This window comes from Amblyomma maculatum, chromosome 4 (genome assembly GCF_055883805.1).
Source record: "Amblyomma maculatum isolate TAMU_Amacu chromosome 4, ASM5588380v1, whole genome shotgun sequence".
In the NCBI taxonomy this organism is placed as follows: Eukaryota; Metazoa; Arthropoda; class Arachnida; order Ixodida; family Ixodidae; genus Amblyomma; species Amblyomma maculatum.
The window spans coordinates 96,251,230-96,275,290 of record NC_139347.1 but is presented as its reverse complement, the minus strand read 5'-3'; the positions used below and the strand labels follow the sequence as shown (position 1 = coordinate 96,275,290).

Sequence of the window (24,061 nt, the reverse complement as noted above, 5' to 3'; positions counted from 1 at the left end):
CGTTCGACATCAGTTTTGATCAAATTCGGACACACAAAATTTGGGTGCCCGGTGGGCCAAATTTTCGGTGGGGCTTTTCAATATGGAAGTCACCACTGAGTTTTTGTTTTGGCACTGAAATTAGGTTAGGACTAATTTTGATAAAACTCAGATGACGTTAAATTTTCTCCTGCTTTCACTCAACGCAGCATCAGTTGACGTGATAGTTGAATCGGTGTGGTCTGCAGCATCTGGATATGCCGTCGCCAGAAAAAAAAAATTTGGTTCATCAGGCGTTCAATTTTTGCATTGTCTTCCCGAACTCACTCTGGTCGCACCTCGAAACTGAAGCCAGCCAGTGCAGGTTTTGCCCTGTAGAGACGATATCGTACCGGACACAAGATGCCAGAGAGGTCCGAACAGAGGGTTTGGTTCCTTTGTGAGAATAAAAGGCTATTTTGGTTCAACGTCAGCGATTAGCATTCGAAGAGTATACCGAACATTTTTTATCATTCTTATGCGCACTTCGAGTGTTCGCTGCACGCGATTTTGATTGGATTACCACGCCTATATAAATCAATCAATCAATCAAAATATAGTTGAACAAGTTAGGAATGCTATTTGTATTCTGTTGCACAGCACACATCATCAGCGGAGCTATACCCACTGCAGCGCGAAGGCCTCTCCCATATTTCTACAATTAACCCGGTCCTGTGCTAGCTGCATCCACTAGGCTCCTGCGAACTTCTTAGAACTTATTTCCTGCCGCCCACTGCTACGCTTTCCTTCCCTTGGAATCCAATTGGTTACTCTTGGAGGCGTAATTCCGTCTCCTCAACGGTTGGGTCCCGCAACTTCTTTCTCCTCACTGGTTACCTCTCAGCGGGTTAAACGGCGATAGTTACCAAAAGGTGTCTCTGAACGCAACCTAAAGGCGTGGTGTAGGAGTGTAGTGTGGAGCCAGCTACCCCACCCCGAACTTCACCTGGGAGGGTGTGGCATCATCCTGTTCGTGCTTCTCTTCTCCCAGTCCTCTGTCTTTTGTTTGTTTGTTCTTCCTTTTTTTAATCTTTCTTCCTTCTTTCTTCTCCCTTTCACTTTTGGCCTGCGCACCAGTTTTGGTGCCGACCCGTTTCAAAGGGTATGGCCCTGAACATCAGCATCATCATCATCATCAGGTAACATACACTCACTGAAGGCAGCAAATGATTACGGTGAAGGTAATTGATTAGTTTTACCATTGTCATGCCATCACCTCGGGGCTCTGTTCAAGGCTGCTTTTGCGGCTATTAAGAAATAAAAACACTACATATTGTAACCTAAAGGGGAACACTCCCCAGGAATGAGCTTGGTGGCTTATTGTAATGTTGTGTTAAAAAATAAATAAATGAAAAAAGTAATAGAAAAAAGTAGAAAGTAGTGTCAATTCATTGCGCCACTGAAGCAACGTGTACGGCACGCTTTAAACCCGCTATTTCTTTTTACAATAGTTCCGCTATCTGCCGCCAGGTGACGCCTGCTCAGAGGACCCTACCGTTGAAGGAACGGAATCACGCCTCTTGGAGACGATCAATCAACCAACAAATCATTCAATGTAGTTACATAAGTTTAGTTTAGTTTATGGGGTTTAACGTCCCAAAACGACCCAGGCTGTGAAAGCTGCTGTAGTGAAGGACTCAGAAAATTTCGACCACCTGGGGTTCTTTAACGTGCACTTACATCGCACAGCACACGGGCGCCTTGCTTCGCCTCCACAGAAAAGTGGTCTTCAAGGCCGGGATTCGATCCCGCATCCATGCCTGGCAGATCCGATATGCCATATATGCGGATGATATCTCTATCTGGGAAATGGAAGGTAATCTTGTACACATGAAAACATGCCTACAACAGGTAGTGGAGGTGGTGGACGCTTACGCTACGTACTGTAGTCTGCAATGTGCCCCCACCAAATCAAAACTCGTCCACATCCGTCCCTCCCCTCGAGACGACACATCAATTCACCTTACACACCTTTCGCGTTCGATTAGAGAGGCCAAAGAGATCCGCATCCTTGGTCTCTTTATTCCCCAACAACGCAGCCCGGACACAACACTAACGAAACTTTGCATGTATGGCGACCAGATGGGCTGTATGGTCCGCCGGGTCTCCAATAAGCGTGGGGGGTTACGAAGATTGCGGCTGGCACATGCATTCGTTACGAGTAGAATTCTCTACTCAACCCTCTACCTTCACATGTGCAAACATGACGAGGACGAACTCGAGGTCATACATCCCAAAGTTATCAAACGGGCTCTTGACCTCCACGTTGCCACATCCAACCACAGTTTGTTCGACCTTGGGATAGTCAACACCTATCGGGAACTCCGAGAGGCCCATCTTTTCAGCGAATACACACGCTTATCACAAACGCCATCCGGTTACCTTGATCGACTACCCATTCAATGCACCTTTGAGGAACGGGTACGACGCCAGAACTCTGGAGACGCGCCCTCAGAGTCAGACCCATTCTCCGCGACATGTCACACTCTGATCATAATGGCCGTCGCCAGGCGCGTGCGGAAGCGCTGGAGCGGCATTATGATGGACAACAACATGTATACTACGTGGACATTGCCGGTCCCTACCGTGAGAGGTCGTTCACCGCGGCAGTGGTCCACAACACCAACACAGGACACAGTGGCAGGACTCACGTTCCAGGCCCACAACACAACACACGTGGAGTAAATCGGGATTGCGCTCACCCTCTCCCTCCCACAAGTAAAACACATTATTACCGACTCCAAGAGGGCCTTTCGGAATGTTGAACTGAGTTGGATACCTCCTCTAGCCAAGGGCATCCTACAGAATTGCTGTCGGTCCAGCAACCCTCAAAATTGTAGTCTCATCTGGGGCTGGACTCCTGGTCAATGAGTTAGCCAATCAGGCGGCCCTCACGCTCTCTACCTGGGCACTCAAACTTGCTCGGTAAATCTACTCCGAGCCCACCTAATGTCTTATTACATTCAAAGAAATTACTACATATTAGGACAGCCACCGCCGCTTTCCGGAACCTTGTAAAGGTCTCCGGAGAGCTGACGAAAGGCTCCTTCAAAATTTTTACAAACACAATGCTGTGCCCGGCAGTCTTGAAGCACTTCAATACAGACTTTGATGTGGGCTGCAGCCAGTGTGGAGCGACCTTCTCGGACGTTTCCACATGGTCGGGGCCTGACCATCCAATCCCCACCGTTCCCGATCCTTAATTACCCACCCTTCTGGGGAGGCCTGGGAGGCGGCGCTGCTCAGCTGCCATGACCTACAGTCCCTGCGGACCTTGGTCGCCAAGACGCGAGCGGCGTTAGACGCCATTGGGGCTCCGGAATAGGAGTTCCACCTAGATTTGTGTAGGCCTGGGACAATAGGGCCTCGGTACCACACCTCCTTGTGCAAAGAGTAAATAAATGTTTGTCACCACCACCACCACCACCCGCATCCTTGGACACAGTCGTCAAGCACTCTAACCCCTGCGCCACCCGGCGGGGCTGTAGTTAAAAAAAAAAAAAAAAACAGGTGTTTTTTTTTTATATTCCACGGCGTAGTGTCAGTATAATCCCACTGACTTTTTTTTTTTTTTTCAGAAGGCCAGTAATCGCGGCCGCAGCACGTTACCCAGCTGAATGCTCTTCAATCTCAGGAACCAAATGTTTCACGTAAAAACGCACGATCTGCGCAATGCCATGAGACGTCTGTATTGGTTTTATTGGAGCTCCTTGTAGCCGGAAAAGTTTCCTAAAGAATGCAAGGCTTGCGTTCGCATGAAGTTAGAGAAGTTAAATTTTATGCAGCGCGCGCTCAAGGAATTGAAAAAAGGCGATGAAGTCCGAGTGCAATGGTGACAAGCCAGCAGAAACTTAGCATAAAAGGCTCTGGATTCAGGGATGCAATCTAATGAACTTCTTTCTATACTCTGTGATGTATTTAAGTGGGACTTGTGGTTCTTTCCGCGTACTATTTCGTTTCCTCCCCATGACCCAGTTTTTGCATTCAAGGTGCGCTCACTGACAACAGAATTGCGTTTATAGAACCGAAAGACCTCATTATATGATGTGTTAGGTTGAACAACTCTGCTCCAGGTTCATGGACAACCAATAGCAACAGTCAGGTGCAACTAAACAAAATAATTATCGTGAAGTCGTGGTCAATCAGTATTTCACGCACACGCCTGCTATTTATCTGCAGTTTCACATCGGGGTATTGACCGTCATACCAACGCGCCGACGCGTTGATATGACCTTATGCACTCTGCAATAGAGGGTTCGTCATCGCGCAAAAAAAATTGCACGCGCGTGGCATCTCCGGCCTTAATTGCCGTTCGCCGCTGTATTTTTAAGATATGTCCGATTAGCGCATTTCTGTTGCACTTTCCTCTATACTCCGTTTCACAAGCTTTTTAGATAATTATGGAAGCCAAGGGCAACCTCTGGACCAAACAGGACGACGCGCACCACATAATAGTGCTCGTAAGACATTCTTACAATGCAGTCAATAGACGCATTCGTCGTCTTGTTTGTCCTACCTCGCCCTTGCCTTTCGCTGGGCTCCAAATAACTTATGAAAAGCAATATAGTGGAAAGTGTGTCGCTTTGGCACCCGGATCATGTTATTAGGAACAAAAAAAAAAAATGTGCTAATCGGACACAGCTCAAGAATACAGCGATGACTGCACCCCTATTTTAGGGGGCCCTCAAATGGCATCGATCCGTTATCGTGACATACTGGTTCATCCCCTGCAGTAAAACCGTACGTGAATGCCAGGTGCGCCAGTCTTGATGGAATCATTCGTGAAGGACTCGGTTGAAAGTCGCAAATTCAGTAACTCAGTGAAGCATTTAACATTCTCATGATCATGTTCTCCAGTCACCTTTCTGTCAAAAGAAATATGTATAAAGAATGATGCAATGAAAGAGACGTTGAACATTCCACTCCAAACTTAAAAAAAAAAACTGCACTTGGCTTCTTGATGGCAGCAGCCAGGGGGATTCATTGTGCTTCGGTACTAGCCTTTGCTCAAAATGACATGAGCATTGCGGGAAAAAATTTCTTCTGATCAGGTTATGATTTTATTAACTTGTTTTTATTAATATCTAATTTGAGTCTCAATGAAATTTGTGCGTTCTAAATATTGATGGAATGAAGTGCACTTGCGCCCCACCGGGGTGGTGCAGTGGAAGGGCGTTCGACTACTGTGCCTAAGGATGCGGGATCGAATCTCGGCCTCGGCGGCCGCTTTTCGTTGGAGGCGAAATTCTAGGCGCCTGTTTGCTGTGCGACGTCAGTGCACATTAAAAACCCCAGTTGATCACAATTTCTGGAATTTTCCACTACGGCATCTCTCATATCTTTAGTCGCCTTGGAACGCTAAACCCAACAAACCAACCAGCCAAGTGAACTTGCCTCACTGTTCAACGAAACGCACGTCCCACTGACTTGTATTGAGACAAGCTACTATATGAAAGGAAAAATGTCTGTTCCCATCGCTTTACCTTATCCCTTTAGTCATTGCTATATTTACCAACGGTAAGCAGACAACCGGACTTGCTTCGCAGCGGTATGGTACTGCGATCCTAAAGACTGAAATATGTGGAAAGGCGAGGATAAAGGCTCCACCAATAGATACAGAGCTTGAGAGGACGTTGATGAAAAAACATTTTGACTAGTATATCAGTCGGGTACACCACGTTCTATCGGCAACACTATTATCGCAAACGGGGATTTTATACGCACTGGATGCCTTTACCGGCTGGTTTTGAAAGTGAAATACTTACGTCGACACCGATTTTTCGACGCCGATAACGGAGGCAAAGCTACGCCGGCACTATACTTCAAAGTGGTGGCGAACCCATTCTTCTCGTTAAGGACGCCAAGGGCTTCGATTGAGTAGCGTTGATAATGGTAAACCTAATTTTATCGCCACCAAATACTCCTTCTGCTGTCTCACAAGCGCACGCCTCGAGAAAGCTAATATACATTTGAATGGAATTGTCTAGGCAAAAACCAGATGTATGCGATAAGGGACAAGGCGGGCAACGTCATCACTAATATGGAAAAGATAGTCAAAGTTGCCGAGGCGTTCTATACAGATCTCTACAGTAGCCAAAGTAGTCAGGACCGTAATGAGATTGGCGGTAGAGAAAAACAGTCAGACGTTCCACCAGTGACGAAGGACGAGGTCAAGAAAGCACTAGAACCTATGAAAAGGGGGAAATCAGCTGGAGAGGATCAGATAACTACAGATTTGCTGAAGGACGGGGGGGATATCGTGCTAGAAAAACTGGCCGCCCTGTATACGCAGTGCCTGGTGTCATCGATGGTACCGGAACCATGAAAGAATGCAAGCATTATCCTCATTCACAAGAAAAGGGACTCTAAGGACCTGAAAAATTACAGACCAATCAGCTTACTGTCTGTTACGTATAAGGTATTTACTAAGGTAATCGCTAATAGAATCAGGACAACCTTAGACTGCAATCAAGCAAAGGATCAAGCAGGGTTTCGGAAACGGTACTCTACTATCGATCATATCCATACCATCAATCAGGTGATAGAAAAATGCTCGGAATATAACCAGCCCATATATATAGCATTCATTGATTACGAAAAAACATTTGACTCAGTTGAAACCTCGGCGGTGATGCAGGCATTGCGAAATCAGGGGGTAGACGAGCAGTACGTGAAAGTGCTGGAAGATATATATAGTGGCCGCACAGCAACCATAGTTCTGCATAAAGAAAGTAACAAAATTCCCATATAGAAAGGCGTTAGGCAAGGAGACACATTCTCTCCATTACTATTCACAGCTTGTTTAGAGGAAGTATTCAGAGACTTGGAATGGGAGCAGTTAGGTATAAGGGTAGATGGAGAATACCTCAGTAATCTGCGATTTGCTGATGACATTGCCTTGCTAAGCAACTCGGGGGATGAACTGCAAATAATGATTGATGACCTAGACAGGAAAAGTAGAAAGGTAGGCAAGAAAATCAATATGCAGAAGACTAAGGTAATGTTCAACAGCCTCGGGAAGGAACAGCAGTTTACATTAGGTAGCGAAATACTGGAAGTAGTTGGCGAATACGTCTACTTAGGACAGGTAGTAACCGCAGATCCGGACCGTGAAAAGGAAATAACAAGAAGAATAAGATTGGGATGAAGCGCATTTGGCAAGCACTCGCAGGTTATCACTAGCAGCTTACCGGTATCGCTCAAGAGGAAAGTATACAACAGTTGCATCTTGCCTGTACTCACCTATGGGGCTGAAACGTGGAGGCTAACCAAGAGAGTTCTACTTAAGTTGAGGACAACCCAGAGGGCTATGGAACGAAAAATGGTAGGGGTAACATTAAGAGATAGAAAGCGTGCAGAGTGGGTCAGAGAAATAACTCAAGTTACCGACATTCTAGTAAAAATTAAGAAGAAGAAATGGACATGGGCAGGACATGTAGTGCGAAGAGAGGATAACCGATGGTCGCTGAGGGTAACAAACTGGATTCCAAGGAAGGAAAGCGTAGCAGGGGCCGGCAGAAAGTTAGGTGGGCGGATGAGATTAAGAAGTTCGCAGGGGTCAAGTGGATGCAGCTAGCAAAGAACCGGGTTAAGTGGAGAAATATGGGAGAGGCCTTCGCCCTGCAGTGGGTGTAATCAGGCTGATGATGATGATGATGTGGTTAGAGCCTTTTGAAGAGTAAGTGTTGTACCTCGCATATCAGCCTCAATCTGACCTGTGACGCGTCCGGGATGAACAAACTGATTTTATCGCTTTGTAGTGAACCAATCTAATAAAAAATATCAAACAAGGGAAGACGTTCTGGGCGTTACATTTTCATCTACCGCCGATCCCGTAAAAGGGAGCACAACAAGCTCAGGTAACTTCGTGAACCAAGCTCTTATCACATTTTGTGTTGCAACTTTTTTTGCACGCTTAGTGAATTAGTGTCAGGGAAGAAATTCAGTAAAATTTTGTAAGTATCAGATGAATAATCTAGAGACTGAGGCCCCTTTGCTGCAGATCAATGCAGTTTGTATTGGCGACAAAGAACAAAACAACGCTGCGCAGTAAGCTAGTAACCTTCATTGCCAAATACTTCAGCCTAACGTACCTCATAAATACACGGCTCGTTTCTCCCATGCGAGGTGTTTAATTGCTGGAGATGTTTGCAGTCAGGCTAACCGACCTGTGCCTTGTCTTCTTGGTGCTTGATACACGCGTTATTTTTGACTTTCAAGCATCGTTCTGATCGTACCTAAACGGACCGTACTTGCGCTTCCGATAAACAGCGTAAAAAAGAAAAACGAAAGAACGCAGGGCTTACAAGGAACGACTAGACAACCTTTCATTTGCACAGCTGAGTAAAAAAAAAAAAAAAAAGAAGAAGTTTATTAATCTACGCACGTTCGTTCACGTTAAAAATACGTTAACATCAAAATCATTGGCGCCCTATACGTGCGTCTGCTCAGTCCTCTTCAGACGTATCTGAAGACAGTGGCAACGTCTTTGGGACTGCCGTGGCAGGGTAACCGGCAACACGAAGATTTTGCGATTCCAGCGCCAGAGGAGTGCTGGAAATGCGGAGAGTGCATGCAAGTCAGTTGCTTTCACGCATCTCATCTATTCACCGACTATTCAGTGGTGGTCGAAGACCTGCCAGGTTCTGGCAGCGGCTTCGATCTGTTCCCTCAACTATCGTCGAAAGCGCTCCTTTTGTAACCTCGTGCATGAAGGCGAATACAGCATGTCCAAGTGGTTAGCGGCCGCTGCTGCCTCGAACTTCCCCGCCTTTTTAGTGCTGGCAGTTGGCACAATCCACTGTAATTGTGCTGGTGCGATGCCTGTTATCCTTTGGACGCCCACGTTTTTGTTCATGGTTGAATTGAATTTGCGCTCTGCAATCGAGGGTTCATCAGCGCGCAAAAGAAGCGCTCGGGCATGGCCTCTCCGGCTTTTTTGATGATACGGATATTTGCACGTATATATATATATATATATATATATATATATATATATATATATATATATATATATATTGACGCATATAGAAGACGACGCAAAAGATGGCATCTGGGACGACAAGCGCGAGCCTGGAAGTGAAAGAAGCTTGAACGCAAGACTTGTTCTGGTCTGCCATTCAAACCATCTATCGCTAGGTCCTCCTTGGTGTTCTACCGAGACGTGACACTGGTGGAGCGCGCTGGGGTATGCATAGGACTCCTTCCGGCAGTCCACAGCGGATCCCAAACGTCGACACGCCTGTCCATCGTGCTAGCCGCCGCCTTCTAGGCCTAGCGCCGGAGTACAGTCACCTACCGAACGACTCCTCAAACGCCCAAGTTCCTCAGACCTCCCAAGCCATGGCACATACCAACCCTACGCCGGTGACTCTACAGAACATCAAGGTGCCAGAGTGCTTTCGCGGGGAAGCGTTTGAAGATGTGGAGGACTGGCTCGACCAGTTTGAGCGAGTGGCCAAGATAAACCAGTGGAGCGCAGACCAGAAGCTTTGTAATGTTTATTTTGCCCTTCAGGATAATGCTAGAACGTGGTTTGAAAACCACGAGGCCAGCTTATCCACATGGGATGACTTCCGCTGCCAGCTGGTCGACACTTTCGCGAGAACTGACCGACGGGACAATGCGCTGCGCCTGCTTGAAGTGCGCATCCAGAAGCCAAATGAGAGCGTGGCTATGTTTGCGGAAGACATGGCTCGCCTTTTTCGCCGTGCCGACCCTGATATGAGTGAGCCAAGGAAGCTACGGCATCTCATGCATGGTGTAAAAGAACAGGTGTTTGCCGGCTTGGTACGCAACCCACCTAAAACGGTGAGAGAGTTCGTTAAGGACATACTGCTATAGAGCGAGCCCTACAAGACCGGTGCCGCCAGTACAACCGACCCGTTAACTGTGCTTCGACGACTGCGGCGGCGCTGAATGCAACCGATAGGACCGCTCTTCGAGACCTCATTAGAGAAATTGTCCTTGAGGAGCTCCAGCGAATTACGGCTACGAAGGCTCAGTCATCACAGGCCCTCGTGGAAACCGTCAGGAATGAAATTCGGTATGCCTTATCACCGTCTGCACCATGTAACCAGTCTCACCCCGTCGACAACGCGGCAGCTATTTCGGAGCCATACCACGCTCCACAACCGGTCAGCTTCACGGCCGACGTTCCTGCACCTTACCAGGAGCAGCAACATGAGAGCTATGCCGCAGTCCTTCGTCGCCCGCCTCCAGACTACGCCCCATCGAGCTCATCGAGCCGTCAGGAGACGCGACTCTTCCATGGACCTCAGTGGGCGCCTTCCAGGCGCTTTCAACCACGCCGAACTGACAGGTGGCGCAGTTATGATAACCGGCCACTCTGTTTCTACTGCGGACAACCTGGCCACGTGTATCGGTACTGCCGCTACCGCGAAGAGGGGCAAGCCTTTCCGCCTGCTTCTGCTCGCCAACACTTCAATGCCGACACTGCCCAAATCGAGGACAACCCTCCGGTCAGCAGGGAAAACAAGTCCCGGGGCTTCCGCCGCCGCTCCTCCCCATCACCACAGCGTTATCCTTCGCCAATGCGCCGTAGCATTGCTGACGCTAGCGGACAGCGGTCCCCGAGCCCTCACCGGGGAAACTAACAGCCGCAACCTCGCGAGGGGAGGTTGCAACCAGTCGAAAAAATGCCAAACCCCTCACCACCGCCGCAACCGCCGACAACCTGTGCTTCTGACGCCGCTGTTAACATTAACATTGACATCGCCGCACTACCGCCGAAAATGCCGCCTACATTACCGCCGAAAATGCCGCACCAGATGAGCAGCCCCGACGACGAAGCTGACAGCGCCGACCTTGCTGCACTTCCGCCGCAAATGCCGAAAAAGACGAACAACCTGGATGAAATTGTTAGTGCTGACCTCGCTGTTTCTATTGACGGGCTGGAGGTACATGCTCTAGTGGATACCGGAGCGGATTTTTCAATTATTAGCCAGAAACTGGCTGATACGCTGCGTAAAGTAAGAACTGAATGGACTGGGCCAGTAATTAGAAGTGCTTGGGGTCAGCTACTGGCACCGACAGGGAAGTGCACTGCCCGGATAGCAATAGGAAACGCGGTGTTTGTCGGCAGTTTCGTTATTCTCCCTGACTGTTGCAAAGACCTCATCTTGGGCATGGACTTTCTGCGCCTTCATGGGGCTGTAATCAGCATTCGAGATAGCGTCGTTGCCTTCACCAAGAATCATGGAGACCTTGGTTATGCGGAAGTACCACCGATGCCCTTACGCGTCGCCAAGGAGACGGTGACATTACCTCCGCGATCATGCTCTCTTGTTCAAGTGAAGTGCGACGTGGCGCACACCGGCGATGGAATCGCCGAAAGGGCAGTCACCCTGGTACTAAGCCGAGGTGTTTCTATTGGCCTCGAGATCGAGCAGAGTCGCCACCTTGCGGCTCAGCGGCGAAACCTACTCAGTGTGGATGCGTTTTCGCGTCGCGTGCCAGCCCGCAGTGATTTACGCCCGCGCATGCGGCGTGTACAAGAGTGTTTTTGTTTGTTTCGCAGTTCCTGTGAGCTTTTGCTTACCTATATGCCTCTTGCAAAATAAATATGAACAGTCTATAACCCCACGCTTCATTAAAAAAAAACATATACTTGTCCGTATCGAGCATGTCATGCTTGGATAAGGACATCATCCATCGCGGTCTTCGGCGCTTGATATCCTTTTACATGCAATGTCTCAAACGAAGTGGTACTGTCGTTACCGCCGTGTCAAAGCAAAACAGGTCGCTGCCGTCAATAAAAGTTAATGCAAACGCTCAGAAATCGCATATTCCCGTTTCTGTTTGGAATACCGCAGGTACTAAAACATATGCCACCGCAGACCGCTTCATATAGCAGAATGCAGTTTGAACAGACCACTCTATGCCTACTATGCCGTCTGTATGCTCGATAGAGCTGTGCGACTACTTTCTTTTTTTTTTTTTTTTTTTTTGCTATTAAACCTCTGTCGCGGTGTCTCAGTGGTAAGGGCGCTCGACTGCTGATTTCGAGAACGGGGGATTCAATCACAACCGTTTCGAAAGGCGTTCCTCTGCTGTGGGATTTCACTGCACAATAAACAATCCCACGTGGTAAATGTGGTGTTAATAATAAAAAAAAAATACGACACCAAAACCAGCCTCTGCAATCATCCGTCATAGCCGATGTCGCTTTCATGCGTTAAATCCGGGCCAATATGCATTTCCTTTCTTTTCTTTTTTTTGTTGTTGAATGCTCTGTGCATCCGTAAAAGTTATAGTGAGCACATTTTGCTTTAGAGAAATGCTGGAATGTTTGGGAAACATATATTCCCTGCACCTAAATATTACGTAATACACCTATATCAATGTACCTTACTGGTAGCCTATTATAATCATTATAATACCATTTCGTGCAAGTGTTGTCTTCCGACAAAACTCATCATTTCTGACAAGGGGAGTAAAACAGCTTCAGCGGGGGCTTAAATATCAGTGTTTAGTTCGCGAGAATAAATACATTTTTATAGTCGCATGATAAGATGACCTCCATTTCTTTCGGAATAGTTTTATATCCGGCATCTGTTTTGGAAGCAAACCTAATATTTTACTTCACAAAGGTTTAGTCACTGCTAAATATTTAGTCATAAAGAAATTTCAGCCTGTAAAATTGCTTCCCAGAACATGACAGTGCCCATGTGCAGTGTATAACGATGTCTTCGCAGCGAGTAATTCGCAGCTTGCACTTTAACGTTACTGAAAATTAATCGCTTATTATTGTAAATTCTGTCAAGTGTGTAAAAGTTCTCTTACACGGTGAAATTTATTCGCATTGCAAAACAAAATAATTACACTACTAAGAAGCCTTATATATTAACATCACACACATCAGAAATCCATATACTTTGCTCGGTTTCAGGAAATAATTTACTGTTAGTGGCGCATGCAGTAATACACTATCACGTTCTATGACAGCGGCCGCAAAAAGCATCTAGGCAAATTCAATCCACTCAGCGCTGTACATGTGAACAATCAGCTTTCCTGTGCGGCGAGGTTTCCCGTAAGTATCGGCGTGATCTCGGTTTTGGGGAATACTTGTGCGTGGTTGTCTGGGGCCAGAGTAGACCCAGACGGCCACTGATGTCCGACGGACAACCGAACTCGGCCGCAACTCGGCGGCCGATTTCGGACGTCCGCCGGAATTCCGGCGTACGTACGAAAGCGGATGGTCGAATCCGTTCGCCCAGCGGACAGCCGCCGTACGTCCGCCACTGGATTTGCTTTTACACAGCTATGATATAGTTTGTAGTCGTCGTGCTCATCTGTACTGCGTATAAATCAGTAATGCCGTGAAGTCTGCATTATATGATGCCAGAGCGAATCGATGCGATAGAAAGCGTTTCCATTAAACAGTTTTTTTTTATTTTCCGCGTGTTTCATCGTTGAATTCTATCAAAAATTTTTGATAAGTTAAATTACCATTAAACATTTTTCTATCATGATGCTTCGGTGAAATTTTAATCAGTGGCTGAATAGACGCAGCAAGCAGCAAGCTCAAAAAGAACGAAACCGAACCTATCCTCAAAAAAATCTGAAATGAGCCAATCCAATCCACCTGACAAGTTGAAGTTTAGTCATGGAAGATGGCTTCACGTTTCCGTGTTCTGCATTTTCTGCGCAGCTACAAATACCTACGGCTGTAATGCACTGCTAGCATTGTTTTTGCTGTGGCTTGGTGCGGCTGGCACACTTTGTTCACCCGCTGATTCCAAAGTAAGTATTTCACCGAACTTTTGTTTCTTTAGTTGAACTTTTCGATGCACCGATAGTGGTGAGCTTTTGCGTAAGGAAACAGCTCTGTACAGCAGCCGAACGGTCGAGTGTTTTAGGCGAGACGGACAGGATGGCTCCGCGCCGACTAACTAAAGTGCAGCCTCAAGTCTGAGGGCCATCTTTCTCGGCATTACTGGACGCTGCGCCAGTAAGCCGCGCAACTTCTCTGTCTCTGATAAAGGAGTGCCTGCCCGAGCTTTAAAGGAGTTAATTTGTTTACCATGCGCAACGTGCTGAGTTGTAAAAACTATACGAGAAAAATTTTGCACTCCTCGAGCCCATCGTGCGACATGCCTACACTTGTGAAAACGTCGCGAGTTTTTTTTTTTTTTTTTCTTTTTAAGTGGACAGCTGCTGATCTTTCTCTCTCGAGCTTTACGGCAACTACAGTTTCTAGAAGGAACGGCTGTAGCTACTAAATAACTAAAGGTTTAGTACTCTCCTTCAGCTTTGACAAACCAGGACAGCACCTTGCGCATGTTGATTATGCATGTGGGACCGAACCGCGCAGAACAACCGGACAAGGATATGAGAGAAAAAAAAAAGTCAGCACTTGTCTTTTTCTTGACCCGTTGTTCTGCGCTGTTCTGGCACGAATTTGACATACCGCCGCCGCGATACAGTGGGCTGTGAGCTCTGGTGCCTGCAACGCCTTCTTTTATGCAAAACAGGCATACTGAGAGGCCATGCAAGCCGCGGGCTCAAAAAAAAAAAAGAAAAAAAAAAACAAAAAAAAAAAACACGAGTTGAGCAAAAGTGAGATGAAAACAAAATTGTTGTTGCTTTGTCCTTACAGATATTCAAAGGCTCCTCAGAACTTCACTGCATTATTGACAGCGAGATAATGCCAAAGCTACACTAGAGCCATGCAGCACCTTATAGTGCATGATACTGAGCTTATGTCTCGCACTGAAAGCTCTTACCATGTTCTTAGATTATCATATTAAAGTAGCTTTAAACCCATGCTTGTTAATACAGTGATAGCCATAAATTGAATCTAGGGCATCATGCTCACGTACAAGGCTTCTGATAACCGCTGGTCACATGATGTGGGCTATAGCAGAAACCTGTACCTGGTCATCTTACAAGCATTTGTGCAATTGATGCTTTTAATGTGTTGTAAAAGTTTTTGTGTTCTGTTTCTGTATGGGAATGCTTTCCTTATTGAAGGCTAACATTTGGCTTGCTACAGCAAAACCTCTGCCTAGTCATCATAAAAACAGCACCGCAGTTGGTGCTTTTAGTGTGTTGTAAAAGTATTTGTGTTCTGCTTCTGTATGGCAATGCTTTTCTCGTTGAAGACTAGCATGAGGCTTCCAAAAATATTTCAGATGCCATTTGCTGTAGCCGATTTCGTAGGCCAACAGGAAGCAGCACTTTGAACATGGAAAACTGTCATCCACGGGGGAAAAACAGCAACATCCCTTTGCATTCTCATTTCTTTGGTATGGCTAAAAGTGAGTATTGTATCATTATCTATATTATTAATATTGAATCATGATTGTCAGTGTTGAAGTTGTTTGAGCGTGATGATTTTAAACACACAGGACATCCCTTCGGCATTAAGGTTTTAGCTTGCTTACATGTAGGATGTAGAACTGGTTTCAACAAACTTTATGCAGCAAATTTTTTTTACATTGTCCACCATGTTACTTTTTGTCATTGTCCATTGAAGTAAATAACCAGTATTTTACGTTTACACAGTCGTCCACTCTTAGCTTGAATGGGAATGTGTGGCATGCAGTTTGCAAAATGGCAATGCATCCGTCACAGCCATGCATCAAGGCTAAGTGGCTTGTGCGTAGAGGGACCAGTCGCTCCAGCTTCACGCCATCTGCCTCTTTGCTCCGGTGTGCAGACGTGCATTGAGGCAAAGTGGTTTATGTGTAGAGAAACCAGGAGCTTCTTTGTCACATCTGGCTGTTTGTTACGGTGTGCAGATGCGCATCGAAGCAAAATGGCTGATGTGTAGAGGGACCAGGAGCTGCTGCTTAACGTCCTTCGCCTCTTTACTACAGTGCACAGCCGTGCATTGATGCTAAGTGGCTTGTGCATGGAGGGCCCAAGAGCTGCAGCTTCACGTCTGCCTCTTCGCTCAGGTACGCAGGTGCGTATTGAGGTAAAATGGCTTATGCATAGAGGGACCAGGAGCTGCTGTGTGGTGTAGTCTGTATATTTGCTATGGTGCGTATCGAAGTACAATGGGGGGGGCTCATGTGTAAAGGTACCATGAGCTGCTGCGTCATGTCGTCTGCCTCTTTACTATGGTGCGCAGGCGTGCATCAAGGCAAAGTGGCTTATGCATAGAAGGACCAGGAGCTGTTGCTTCACATCTGCTATGATGCGCAGCTGCGTATTGTGGGTGGTGGTGGAAAACATTGCCATCAGATACAAATACAGGAGGTTACTCACTAGCTGACCCTGAGGGGGCCTGTCCTGACAAAAACAAGGGGTCCCTAGTTTGGGAACCCAGTGGTGGTAGAGGGACTAGAGGCTGGTACTTCACGCTGCCTGCCTCTTCGCTACGGTGTGCAGCTGCGATGGATGCAGTGGCATCTCAAAAAGTGCATGCCACGTACTCGCATGTTCAGCCTGAGTGGACGACTGCGTACCTGCTATAGCTTTGTTATTCATAGAATAAACCTAGGCCAAGTTGGATAAATTATAGCTCACCTCATATGTGGTCAGCAAAGAAAAGCCACTCCAGAAAATCTGATGCATTTACTGTCATAGGATTCTTATTCATATACATGCTACTGACAAGTCAGATTCTTCACCCTCAGAAATGCCAGAAAAATAACCAAGGGTGCGTCTGCAATAGTCTAGCTTGCTCTTTCTCTGCAGACTTGAGTCAGATGTGTGTTTCATTGCTGTGGGTGGGACAGGTGTGAATCTTTGATTTTAAGCTTGCAACAAGTATGTTATTGTAGTTTAAAGGCAAAACGGTACTAATAATCGCAGCCCCCCGTGGCCTTTATCCCCTTTTAATAGTGTTGCTAGACACTGAATTATTAGTTTACTCTGCACTGTTTCTGTCTAGTTAATGTGCGGAGATGTACATATATTTATATGACTTGGAGTTGTCGACTTTGCACTTAGAAACATTGTAGCGTTATCTGATGTGTCGCTTTCATTTCTTTAATGATTTCTGTAAGGGGTCGGTGGGTATGCTAGGCACCATTATTAGTCTGCTCTTTTTGGGTCACCTGTTCAATGCCCAGCTGCGGCCGTCTCCCACTTGCCCTCGGACAGGAGGCGGAGAGACGCGCACAGAGAGGCAGCTACAGCAGTTACAGTGCTTAACGGAAACATAGGCAGAGAGGGAAAGAAGTCCCCTCTTCCGAGGACTTTGCTCTCGCACTCGAAGACGCGGGGACAGGCAGTTTGTTCTCGTCGCTGTGTCATGTAGGGAGCTCATTTTTATTTAAGGAGCTTTACGAACAGTATACAACTAAGGGGTCCTTAGTACTAAGCATACTAAGGGGTCCTTAGTACGCTGACTGGACCCATCACCCGGAGGCAGCACAGCTTTGAAACGAGCACCTCTTTTGGAAGAACTGCTTATCGTTCAAAGAAAAAACACTGTCAGGCTGTCAGGTTGAAGGGTGTAAGGCCCTCTTCCTTGTTGGGGAGCCCATAAAAGTGACAATTATTCAGTGCAGGCGCGCTGAGTGGGGTCTCATTGAGGATTCCAACCCTGGATGTCAACAATGGTGGGTGATGGCGGCGTTGAAAAAGGGCAAGTGTGTAACAGTGACGGTATGATGCGGAGCGGGAGGATGTGGGTTGGCTCTTCTGATGTGGTCCGCAATGGTGCTGACTCGGACGCCAATAATTGCAATAATTGCCCTGTAAAAGGAGCCGCCAAGGATGCAAGCTTTGGGCAATGGTTGCGCACGTGGGACACCATTTTGATGGGTTCTAATTTATTTTTCTTTTTTTTTTTCTAGGGGAGAGATTTCGGCATGTGACCTAGTGAGCCAATAATTTCGAGGTCCATTCTCTAAATTCTGTTTGTTGTGAAACGAATTTGTTGTCCCTTTTGCATTGCTTGTATTAGGGAGAGGGTGAAGAATTTATGAAAGTGGAAAGACATGCCGAAATGTTTGTTAGCCAGTCATGTGTGAGTTCGTTGTCATTGGGGATGAGAAATGTGGGCGGAGTCCCGAAGTTAATGAAACGGCCCCGCGGCCAGGAGAACTCGTTCTGAGCTAGATTTTGATCTCTTTCCTCTTCGGCATAGATCATGGTCATTGTTTCACCTGTTGTAAATACGTACATTCATGTATAAAATTTTCAGTTCATCTTCCTCTCCGTGTGCAAGTTGTTGTGGCCAGATGCAGTAAATTCACTATTTTCATTTCTATATAACGTGCCTTTCTGAAGATGGTGAGCTCTTTTGTCCAATCCTGTAAGAAAGCAGCAAAGCGCTCCCAAATCTTTCACAAAACTGTGTGATATCTTTAATACTAGCTGCGGCTTGGTGTCACTCAAAACATGTAGTTGAGGTAGATTTCTCCCCCCCCCCCCCCCCTCTTTTTGTTCGTTCAAATGAGGACCAGCGGACACTAACTCTTGCTTTTGTAATGCCCTAGGCCTCGCCTTAAGGCAGTACTTCAATGTCAATACCATTTTTATAGCTATGGCTGTTCAACAGCACTAATGTCTTTTATACACTTCTTTTACTAATCTCTTACCCAAGTGGTGGCTTATACTGCGGGGGCGAAAGTCTCTGGACAGTATGTCTAGATTTTGGACTAGAATCGCGATGTAAACGAATTGTGACCTTATTTCTCTTGCACACATGAAAGAACTAACGTTCAACTTTCACATCGACAAGTATGGTCTGAGTTTCCTGGTCGATGTGAAAGTTATGTGCTTTGATTGCAGTTTGTGTAGTCCACACACTTGTCCCCGATATTACATAGGGGCAAATTAGGCGCCTTTACAGGGGCAGTTTCTTTGGCGCCCACTACCTTCCCCTTAAAAAAGCTACAATGTTTCTTGCGAACAGCTGGCTGCATTTATAAATACCATTATTTTTTTTTCTAATTTGTTGTGCGTAGTTGAGAAATCCATGACATACATGCACAGCTGGTTGCCAGAATTATGCAACCATATTTCAGTAACTAACATCCATGCTGCATGCTGCCGGTAATACATCAGGAGCTTGTGGTTGTCAGCTTTTTGTGTTTTGGGTGACTATAAGCCTTGCTATTGTAATGTCACATATAGCGCTGTGGGTAAACAAATTACTTTTAACTCTTGTAGAAGCATGAACACTGCGCAATCACTGCGGCAGGCTATGCTTCCACATCGGGCTTTAGCCACATGTCAAATGTCTATCTTTATTCTGCTGCAGCAGCTTGCATGTTATCAGATACGTTACTTCGTCGCAGCTGCTCTAAGGAGACGCTTTCTAGACGCTTGTAGCCTAGATGTTGATGTCGATATACCCCCGACACGCCCAGGCAATGTCTTCGGTAGAGGGTACATGGAAACCAGCGAAATGTGCAGTTTACAGAACAAAAAGGTAACAATTTTAAATGATGTTATTATTGATCACTTCTTTTCAGAGCAGGAACAATTACTTTAGAAATCTGCCTGTTAAACCGCTCAAAGTGCAGGTTTCTGCCGCCAATGCGTACCTGTGTAATACTGCAATGCTCTGGCTGTGCTTTATGTTCATATACAGCATCCTTTATGCTTAGTTTCTCTGCATGTGCACTCCATGTCTTGGGCATTGCTGAGGGTGCATAGCAGCAAGCATAACATGCCATGTTTGGTCAGAGTGGCATGTTCAAAAAGACGACATAAAAACATTAAAATACTGAATGTCAGGTTCTGGTCAAACTACGTTTGTATATTTTGTTATTCTGCATGGGTTTTGCTGCAGTTATATGACCTTTCTATATAGTATGTGACAGTTCTGAATGGAGATGCATGCGTACAGTGCCATCTGGAAAAAGCAATTGAGAGAAACTGGCAGTTGCCCTTGGAGATGTGTAATCAAAGTTCAGCACAGATAACTTGAATTTAATTTTCCCTTCTATTGCAGGCGGAGCCCAGCCTGCTCTTTCCATCTTAGGCCTGAAAGACCAGCAACAGCTGATCGAGCAAATGCACAGGATAGTAACTGCTCCTGGAATCCCGGCCTGCGGAGGCCGCCCACAGAGAACTCGATCATCTCCTCGCTAATTCCGAAATATTAGGTTTCAATAAATACCTTTTCCTCCACCACCTCCCCAAGGGAAGAGCTGTCATGGCCAAGGATAATTAAAAAAAATTATTCAAGTAGATTCTTAATACTCCCGTTGGCCTCCATTTTACCATGCCATTCCTTAACATCGATATTTTTTTAGTGTAGACTATTTATGCATGCAGTTTTTGCAATAAAGCAAAAAAAAAAATATGCTTTTTTTACAACTTCGCATGCTGGTATGCCTATGCACTTAGCATGTTTTCAGGAATGGTGCATTTGTGTAAAGCTCAGCTAGCATATGTGCCTCTTTGATGGAAGTTTTAATTGCACACTACTGTTCAGTGCATTGTGTGTGAAAGTAAAGCAGACAACAGGAAACTTGAACCTGTTGCATATTCTGTTGTCTGCTTTACTCTCACGACAAAGGCATTGAGCACTAGTATGTGATTGAAATTTCCATGGCACATGCTTGCTGAGCTTTACACGAATGTTATTGGCAAGTTTTTACACCAATGGCGGGCCCTGCAAGCATGTTCTGGGAAACGTCCGAATGTCCGCCTCCGGCTTCCCGGCGGACGTCCGTGGGACGCGATCCGGATCCACGAACGATAGTCCGACGGACGTCCGCTGTACGTATATCGAACATAACCGGACTTCCGTCGGATGTCCGAAAACGGACGTCCGTCGGTCGACCGTCGGACGTCTATGGCCGTCTGGGAGATGTCCACTCAGTCTAAAGCAACTCGCCATGCAGTGCGCTGCCAATGCTACGTTTAACCTGCTTAATCCTCGAGTCAAGTACGATATAATGAACCAGGCTTTCTCGATTCAGTCTAAAGTACTGCGGGTCAGAGCACGAACCTTGTATCTGCGTGGGCTTGACACTAAATTCGCCGGTCTCACTCGCATGAGACGCGCAAACTGTTTAAAAGTCGATAAGAAAAACAAAGCTGTCATTAGGCAGGCCCAAGCATTAGGCGAGTGAGCACGGTAGAGCGCCAAGAAACGTGCAAAGTAAATCTGGAAGACTGGTGGTTGCGTGCTTTGTTTTCCTAAAATCCACTCTTCTCCTGCTGCATCGGCGAAATCCTTGCATTTTTTTCTGCAATATTGCAGAAATACTGCAGAAGACACGTTTTCATGGCCAACAAACCCGCCGTAAACTCGGAAGCAGATATATACGCAGCGTGCATTTCTGCGAGCGCCGCCGGCTGCTGATCCACACTACCGGAGTGACGGTGGCGCCACCTCTAGGTCGATCTCGCGGCGAATAGCTCGGGGGCTAGTCAACTTGACCGATGGACAGACCGAAGTGCTGCTGACAAACTTCAGCGACGAGCGTCAGCAAATTCCGAAAGGCACAACTGTGGCCTTTTTCGACAGCATCCTAAATGCGCAGCACTGCTTCTCACTGCAACAGGAAGAGCCAATGTGCAAGACGCCCGTAACCATCGTCGATGTGAGTCCAAATTTGTCTTCTTCAGAACGGGACCGCCTTTTGGATCTCATAGATCAATTTCGAGACTGCTTTGCTTCCGAATCACGGGTCGGCCAAACGCCCTTGACAAAACATCGAATCATTACGGATGACTCGATTCGCCCAATTCGACAAAATCCTTACCGTGTGGCTCCGAAAGAACGCGAAGCCATTCAGCGCCAGGTGGCCGAAATGCTTAGAGACGACGTTATCCAGCCGTCACAGAGCCCCTGGGCTTCCCCCGTGGTGCTTGTTAAAAAGAAGGACGGCAGCTTACGATTTTGCATAGACTACCGCAAGCTCAACCAAGTGACTAAAAAAGACGTGTACCCTCTTCCTCGCATCGACGATTCCCTTGATCGCCTACGAAATGCACGTTACTTCTCATCAATGGACTTGAAAAGTGGATATTGGCAGATAGAAGTAGATGAGAGGGATCGGGAGAAGACAGCATTCGTCACTCCCGACGGATTGTATGAGTTCAAGGTGCTTCCGTTCGGTTTGTGCTCTGCACCAGCAACATTTCAGAGGCTGATGGACACTGTGCTCTCGGGACTTAAGTGGCAAACATGCCTGGTGTATCTTGACGACGTGATTGTGTTTTCGGCCACATTTGAAGAGCATCTACGCCGTTTGCTAGCTGTGTTTCAGGCCATACGATCTGCAGGCCTCACCCTAAAGCCCGAGAAGTGCCACTTCGGTTACGAGGAGCTGCAGTTCTTAGGCCACGTCGTTAGCCAAGAAGGTGTGCGGCCTGATCCTGAAAAGCTATCCGCAGTCGCCAAGTTCCCAACACCTACGGACAAAAAGACATTACGGCGCTTCCTGGGTCTTTGCGCCTATTATCGTCGGTTTATTGCTGGCTTCTCACGAATTGCCTGGCCATTAACTTCGTTGACGCGTGACAACGCTGTCTTTAGCTGGGGTGAAGAACAGCAACAAGCTTTTAATGAGCTGCGGAGGCGTTTACAGACACCACCTGTTCTGGCACACTTTGATGACGACGCCCCTACACTGCTTCATACGGATGCCAGCAACGTGGGCTTAGGTGCTGTGCTGGTGCAGCGCCAGGATGGTGTGAAAAAGTAATTGCTTACGCCAGCAGGACCCTATCTAAAGCGGAAGCGAACTACTCGACAACCGAAAAAGAATGCCTTGCAGTGGTATGGGCGGTTATGAAGTTCCGCCCTTATTTGTACGCTCGCCCCTTTGAAGTCGTTAGCGACCATCACTCTCTCTGTTGGCTGACGAACCTAAAGGACCCTTCAGGGAGACTCGCGCGTTGGAGCCTTCGATTACAAGAATTTGACATGGCCATACAAATCTGGAAGGAAGCAGATTGCCTTTCACGAGCGCCGGTCGAGCCTTCCACTATGACCGATGAAGGCACTGCGTTTTTAGGTGTCATAGATGACGCAACGCTTTCCCAACAGCAGCGGGAGGACCAGCAATTGCTCCCTCTTATTGATTTCTTGGAAAAGCGAACTACGGTTGTGCCTAAGACTTTCGCCCGAGTAATGCCTTCGTTCTTTATTCGCAACAACGTACTTTACAAGAAGAACTTCCGCCCTGGGGGAAACAGTCATTTACTCGTCGTCCCATCAGCTCTCCGCAGTGAAGTTTTGCAAGCGTGTCACGACGAGCCAACCGCCGGTCACCTAGGCTACACCCGCACTTTGGCTAGAGTACAGCATGGATACTACTGGCCAAAACTGCCGGCGACAGCGAAACACTATGTACGTACGTGCATAGACTGCCAGCGCCGTAAATCACCTCCTGTAAAACCAGCTGGCCTACTCCACCCTCTTCAAGTGCCAACGACACCTTTTAAACAAATCGGCATGGACCTCCTGGGACCATTTCCGACGTCCACAGCCGGGAATAAATGGATAATTGTCGCCACCGATTATCTAACCCGCTACGCGGAGACCAAGGCTCTGCCAAGGGGTACCGCCGCTGAAGCAGCTCGGTTCTTCGTTGAGAACATTGTCCTGAGGCATGGCGCCCCGGCACTCATTATAACAGACCGAGGAACTGCATTTACGGCCGAACTTTTGGAGACCGTTCTCCGCCTCAGTGTCACCAGTCATCGTAAAACTACAGCCTATCACCCCCAAACCAATGGGTTGACGGAACGTCTCAATAAGACCATCGCAGACATGCTTTGCATGTACGTCGACGTGAACCACAAGAATTGGGACGAAATTCTTCCCTACGTCACGTTCGCCTACAATACGGCACGCCAAGACACCACTCGTATGACACCGTGTTGGCCCCTGAGGGATGCTACTCCGGCTGACGCCGCAGGCCGCACCGGCTATACTGGGGCACTGGGACCAGTGCGGCCCCAGCGCACATACAGTGCTTCTCCCAGTGCATCGCGGATGCCAGCGACTCACCCAGCGTCAAAAGGCTAATCCCAGCGTTTTTCTTCCATCGCACCAGTGCAGCCAGTGTCTTCCCGTTACTGCTCCAGTGAATATCGCAGACCTCCAGCGCGCCCAGCAGATCCAGTGCAAAACCAGCGCGAAAATCTTACT

General features: G+C 47.1%; 1 long non-coding RNA gene across 1 annotated transcript; it reads left to right on the top strand.

Moving 5' to 3' along the window:
• Positions 1 to 13,651: 13,651 nt before the first annotated feature.
• LOC146191709 (uncharacterized) lies at positions 13,652 to 20,180 on the top strand. Its single transcript, XR_014706682.1, has 3 exons — positions 13,652 to 13,782; positions 15,174 to 15,299; positions 19,901 to 20,180. It is a non-coding gene; the product is annotated as an uncharacterized LOC146191709 (long non-coding RNA).
• The last annotated feature ends 3,881 nt before the right edge of the window (positions 20,181 to 24,061 follow it).